This window comes from Haemaphysalis longicornis, unplaced genomic scaffold (genome assembly GCF_048455015.1).
Source record: "Haemaphysalis longicornis isolate Haplotype H1 unplaced genomic scaffold, Haemaphysalis longicornis Haplotype H1 scaffold_6, whole genome shotgun sequence".
Taxonomy (NCBI): domain Eukaryota; kingdom Metazoa; phylum Arthropoda; class Arachnida; order Ixodida; family Ixodidae; genus Haemaphysalis; species Haemaphysalis longicornis.
The window spans coordinates 198,655,341-198,661,340 of record NW_027526407.1 but is presented as its reverse complement, the minus strand read 5'-3'; the positions used below and the strand labels follow the sequence as shown (position 1 = coordinate 198,661,340).

Sequence of the window (6,000 nt, the reverse complement as noted above, 5' to 3'; positions counted from 1 at the left end):
CGCCTGTCCCTCACACGTCGATCTTGCAGACGGGCCCATGTTGCTATTAATTCAAGTCATGTAGCCGTATTGCCTTTATTTAACCTAATAAAAGCTATCGTAAATGCCTATCTCTGGCACACAAGCCACGGTAGTTCTCTCGGGACCGTGTTGCGCTTGGGGCTTGAGCTATCAGAAAAGCGCGTTCTTCACGTCTTGCACAACCGTCTTCCCCTATCGATCTCAGATTTACAATACGTTTTTTAGCTCGAGTAGGTGCGGGACAAGCCTCCGTCTATCAAACTCATCCACAGCGGTCGTCTACAGCGGCGTATACGCCGCGGGCGCTGCCTGTAGGGGTGCCACTGAAATCCCCCTAGCGGCCCGTTTTGAAAGCAGCCACGGGAGTCTACGGCCCGCTCACCACGGTCGCCACTGATTTTGCGGCACTTTCCCGATAATATTTACCGTTTGTATTTTTTAGAAGTACATATTTTTGAGGAGCAGTCCCTCAGTTCGGAAATGTATTGTATTGATCACAGTAAATATTTCGGACGCGATCTTAGTGTGGTCCATTCGGTCTGTATAATCGCAAGGAGGGCGTCACACGCCGGCTCGCGAAACCGGCGTATGTATGGAGCTGATTGCAGTTCCACAGCCCTTAAATTTACTAGCAGTGTGATCCGTATGAAGCGTTTCCTCAGATGGTCTTGTTACGGCTAAACAGTACGATGTAAATCGGTTTTGAACGCCTACATAATCTATCGAAGCACTCATACCTGACATTAATCCGGTTACGCCTGCCAATATCGTATAACCACGGCCGCTGGATCAAAGCGCACAATGTGCGGCCTGCTGCGTGGAGCCGCCGCGCATTGGCGAGGGAGGGCGAGCGTTGTTGACAGTTGCGGCCGCAAGTTTCGCGGGGGGCGCTAGTAGTAGGGGACACACCGAAGAGGCGCGGTAAGGCAAACGCGGCATTTTCGCGCCAATTTCGCGCCGCGGAATGAGGTTACATGCTCCCAACAAATATACTCGTGTTCAGCTTGATGCGATCTGCCTCACAGTCCAGCTAGGCAGTTAGAGCGGTCAGTTAGTATGCCGAAAAACTGCTGTGTTCCACGGTGCACGTCGAACGCAAGAAAAAAATCCCGGTTTGAGCTACCATGAATTTCCATCAAGCGCTGAACGACGACAAGCGTGGCTCACCAACATCTCCCGGCAGGGATCTGGCGGAAAAGAAACGAGGTGGGTACCCAGTGACCACTCTTCGGTTTGTTCCCTTCACTTCACCGAAAATGACTATAAGAAAGGCACCAAACTGCGAATGCTCCTGCCAACTGCTATCCCGACGGTGTTCCCCAATTACCCGTCCTATATGCAAAAGCCAAGCGCTCCAAGGATAAGAAAGTGGCCTCGAAGAGAAGTAGCAGATGGCGGTTCATCAGCTTGCGCGAAAAATAGTGCACGAAATGGCCCAGATGAAAGCATGCATGAAGATGTCGAGCCTGATTTCTTCGGAGATCAAGAACATGTTGCACCAAGCGGGTCTTCGGAGGGAACGTGTGACTGTGCATTGCCTGCTGATAGCATGTGCCAAACCAGTTCATGTACAGATAAAATGTCTCAAACAGACCTTGACCTTAAGCGGGTGATAGAGGATGCGAAGGAAACGACGAACCGCCTGCAGCGGAAAATTTCCCGTCTCAATCAGTCACTGCAGACGCTCCAAAGCCAGCACGATACGGTTCGTGAACGGCTTCAAGCTTTCGAAAGCAACAAAGAAATCGCCTGCTTTATGAGTGTACTAGTAGCCGCAGACGAAGGCCACAAAACCGCCGAATTCATCAAGAATCAAGTGTCCAATGTCGCTTCCAAGAAGCCAGCGTACAGTGAATCAATTCTGAGGGAGTGCGTGCTCTGGAAAGCGTGCTCCAACAAAGGTTACGAGTATGTAAGAACAAGAGGCCTGTTCAAGTTGCCTTGTCGTGCCACACTACAGAAGTACATCGGGCACTCAACAGGCGAAATAGGCGTCACATCACTGATAACAAAACGCCTACGCGCAGAGTTTCAAGCGCTAGAAGTCGAACAAGAAATCTTCTGCTCTCTAATCATAGATGAAATGGCGATACAGCAGAAAGTTATGAACGATCGCCAACTTGATAAGGTTTTCGGCCTCGTTGACATGGGTCCTGAACAGCAATCATGTGCAACACCTGAAGTGGCGAACAGGTTATTGTGCTTCGTCCTGCGAGGGCTATCAACTGCCTATGTGATACCAGTTGGGTACTTCTTTACCCGGTGCCTCAGAAGTGAGCAACTTCGTTCTATGACAATGAATGTCATGCAGGCAGTCGAAGATGTGGGTTTCCGTGTGACAAGGATTGTTACCGACAATCACCAGTCAAATGTTGCGCTCTTCAAGAGCCTTTCCGAGGACGGAACGCTTGTGCATGTAGTGCCACATCCATTGAGACAAGGTGATCCTCTTTTTTTGTCTTTCGATCCGAATCACCTCATCAAGAACCTCAGAAATAATCTTTTGGAAAGAGAGATGATGGACGGAGCTGATCTAATTCAAGGTGGACTGTACTTGAAGAAGCTACTTAGCATTCAGTCACAGCTACTCGTAAAGCCAGTGAGGTTCCTAACACAGTCACACGTTGAACCGAACAACCTAGAAAAAATGAAAGTGTCAAGGGCTACGCAAGTTTTCTCCCCAGTCGTAATAGCAACGCTTGAGTTCCTACAAGAAAACCCGCAATGCCACCCTGATGCGACAGAATTTCAGGACTGTTTGCCCACCATCACATTCATGAAAATGGTGTCGAAGTGGTATGACCTTCCCAATATTGGCGCTGTGAAGCCGCGCGGTCAAAGTGAAGAACCATTCTACTTGATCGACGACGACCGTCTTTCGTGGCTTGATGTAGACTTCGTCACGTACATCGAGGAGATCCAGCTTTCTGGTGGCAAAACAAAAACGAAAATGACGAAAGAAACATGCGAGGCAACGATAATGACCACGAGGTCAACTGTGGCATTGATTCAACATCTATTACACAACAAGTAGGTTTTCCTTTTTTCACCTTTATATTCTTTATTGCAGTTACGTATATGTGCATTGACTTAGGTATCAAAAAAACTTTTTTCCAGCTTTCGCTACGTCTTGACCCGTGCCTTGAACAGCGACCCCGTGGAGTCCCTCTTCAGTTGCTTTCGACAGTTTAACGGAGGCAACGATAGAGTTGATGCTAGAACCGCGGTCTTCGCAGCCGAAAAGCTGTTAAAGGTATATATGGTGCCCGTTGGAGAGCACACCCATGTAACCTACGCATTTTTTTCCCCAGGTTGGAATCCTCCAAGCTGCTAAGAGTGGAAACGCTCCCCATAGCTCCGAAACAAATGCACCTCTAAAACTCAAAGCCCGAGAAGGCAACACCGCGGCCGTGCCACTTGCCGTCGTCCTCAGTGCCAAGCGGCTTTCATATGAGCTGGAAGTCTTAAATGTTTCGCTTGCTGTGCCGGATGACCTCGAACTAGCACCCCTAGCATACCTGGCCGGATACATCGCGCGTGCTTGTGAGGAGAAGGTAAGGACGGTTATTTTTAAGCTTTGCACTATTTACTGCATTCTTTCGAACGCTGCGCTAGCGCGTCAGCCAGTCGTAAACAATGTTCACTTCACTTTCGCCTTCCTCGAATGTTAACCATAATATGTGAACCAGCAGTTCTCCCTCTTTCTCATATTTTTCTCTTTTTGCCCTCCCTTTCGCCACTAAAAACCAAGGGCAGAATTCCAGGCTGACCTCGAGTGAGGAAAAACTCAGGTTAGCCCAAAGCCAGGGTTCCTGCCCGAATTAGGACGTGGGTCCCGCCCCGCCGGTGTGCGACCACTGTAAGGGTCCACACCAGATATAAGTGTATGCCACTCTTTTTGCCACAGGACGTTCCATTCCCCACTGTTACGCAATTTAGATAATATTTTTTTAGCTAAGCGAAGTATGTAAAGGAGCCTACATTCTTCGTTGCATAGTACTTTTGATGCAAATTTTACTTGACTTGACTTTATTATTTGCAGTTGCCGTGTGAATCATGCAAGGTTCTCCTGCAAGAGTCGAAACCGTGTGGCAGCATCTACGATTTAGTAAAGAAAATCGATAACGGACAACTTCGGTATCGCAACATGGAGATCGTGAAAATTTGCAAACTCACATGTGACTTTGTCAGTGAAGTGATGAAAGACACTGAAGTTCGAAGGAGTGGAAATCTGTGTAAACTTCTTCACTCAGCCCTCCTCCCACATTTTGTTACCTGCCCTGCATTACGGTGTGGTTCGAGCAGCCCTCAGCACACGATCCACCTCTGTGATGTTTTTTTAAAAAAGCTGCTTCGACCACTGCTAGCTAACTGGGCAGGAAATGTGAGTGCGACTGTGCAACGTCTGGTAAGGCTGGCACACAAGCCCCTCTCCAGAAAAGTTCTACGCCTTTGAGGACCATGGCACCTCTATTTTTTTACCTTATAATGCAGGCAAAATTGTTCTGCTGTATTATAAAATATACTGATCTTTTAGAGATTGTAGAGCTTCAGTTAATAAACGCACATTTCATTGTAAGCGCAATGCGCGGCATTTTCATTATTTCCACATGAACAGGAAGGAAGACAATTTCACATTCAACAGTCTTCGAACGGAAATTATGCAGAATGATGCTATTACAGCTCCTAAAATACTCTGGAATGAATTGAAAGCTCATGTAATCCACTGTCGCGGCAGCGGACAAAGGCAAACATAAAATCGTGGTCTTTATTTAAAAGGGATTTTAACGAGAAGCTAAAACGTTGTGCTATATTTAAATACCATAAAAGGGGTCTGTGAAAGTTCTTTCAAGTCCTTTTGTAAAATAATATGAAATACGTGTATTAATCCTCTGGCCTGAGGACGGGGCAAACCTGTCATAAGCATGAACTTAAAGTTGACTGTCGCAGGCGGGCTGGCATAGTCGAGGCCACTCCGTCTCCCTTAATAGCGATAAACCATTTGCCACAAGGGAATAGGTCCCGTTTTAACGTAGCACAAAGCACTGAGCGGATATCAAATTTAGAATGTCCGCTTGCAGCACGAAGAGTAGCGAGCGCACACCGCTACTCGCGCGCACACCGCTACTCCGCCGCATTTCACTGTCCTTGACCGGTGGCGCTGCGGTGGCAGGCGAATGAACTAGGCCTCTCCCGCCACGGCCTCCGCGATCGGCTGCCGGCGGCGCGCCGTTGCTCCGGCCGTCCCAATCGCCCGGAGAGAGCGTAATTCCGAAGAGGCCGTTTCGCCGTTTTCCGCCGCACCGCGGCGCGCGGAGCCGATGGTTGAAACGAAAGCCGGGTATGCTGCAATGCTTCCCGAAATGGCGTTTCGTCAACTTTCGCGCTTCGTATCGCAATAAAAAGAAAGCATAGCTGATGCTATGGATGCAAAGCGACTCATAGAACCTTATAATAATGAATTTATTTTACCTACGATTGCAGCTATGCGACTTCTTTAACATGTGCCGCATGACGCCTTCGACACACGGACCCTACTACCAATGGAAAATTTCTGGTGCTTAAATAACGTTCGGTTCGCTGAAAGGGGGTTATTTTTCAGGTATTTCTTATCCAGGCTTACGTACTTAATATAATCCGCATGGTCAATGCAGTTCAGTAGAGCGAGGGGCGCGATCGCGTCATATGCGCGACGGATGGCTGCGCTCTTATCTGGCCTTCGAATTAATGCCTGTTGGGTGGAAGCACCCGTCATATTTTTAGTATTAACACGTTTAAAGAGTATTACGTTGAGCGATAGCCTCAAAGATATGGCAATCTGTTCTACACATGTGCTTTAAGCAATTCAGTTTCAATTTCAGTCGCAACAAATAAAACAACTTGAAGTCAGATGCACCCCGATTTCATTGTATTCTTAAACGTATTTCGGTGACCACAGGCAAGTCCAATTTTCCCTATTTTGGACCCAAGACTAAAGAC

The 6,000-nt window shown here is 47.9% G+C and overlaps 1 pseudogene across 1 annotated transcript; it reads left to right on the top strand.

The window, feature by feature from the left end:
* The first annotated feature begins 2,971 nt into the window (after positions 1 to 2,971).
* LOC144142150 (uncharacterized) lies at positions 2,972 to 4,695 on the top strand (annotated as a pseudogene). The gene is made up of 4 exons (XR_013316863.1): positions 2,972 to 3,051; positions 3,139 to 3,274; positions 3,333 to 3,575; positions 4,064 to 4,695. The product of XR_013316863.1 is annotated as an uncharacterized LOC144142150 (transcript).
* The last annotated feature ends 1,305 nt before the right edge of the window (positions 4,696 to 6,000 follow it).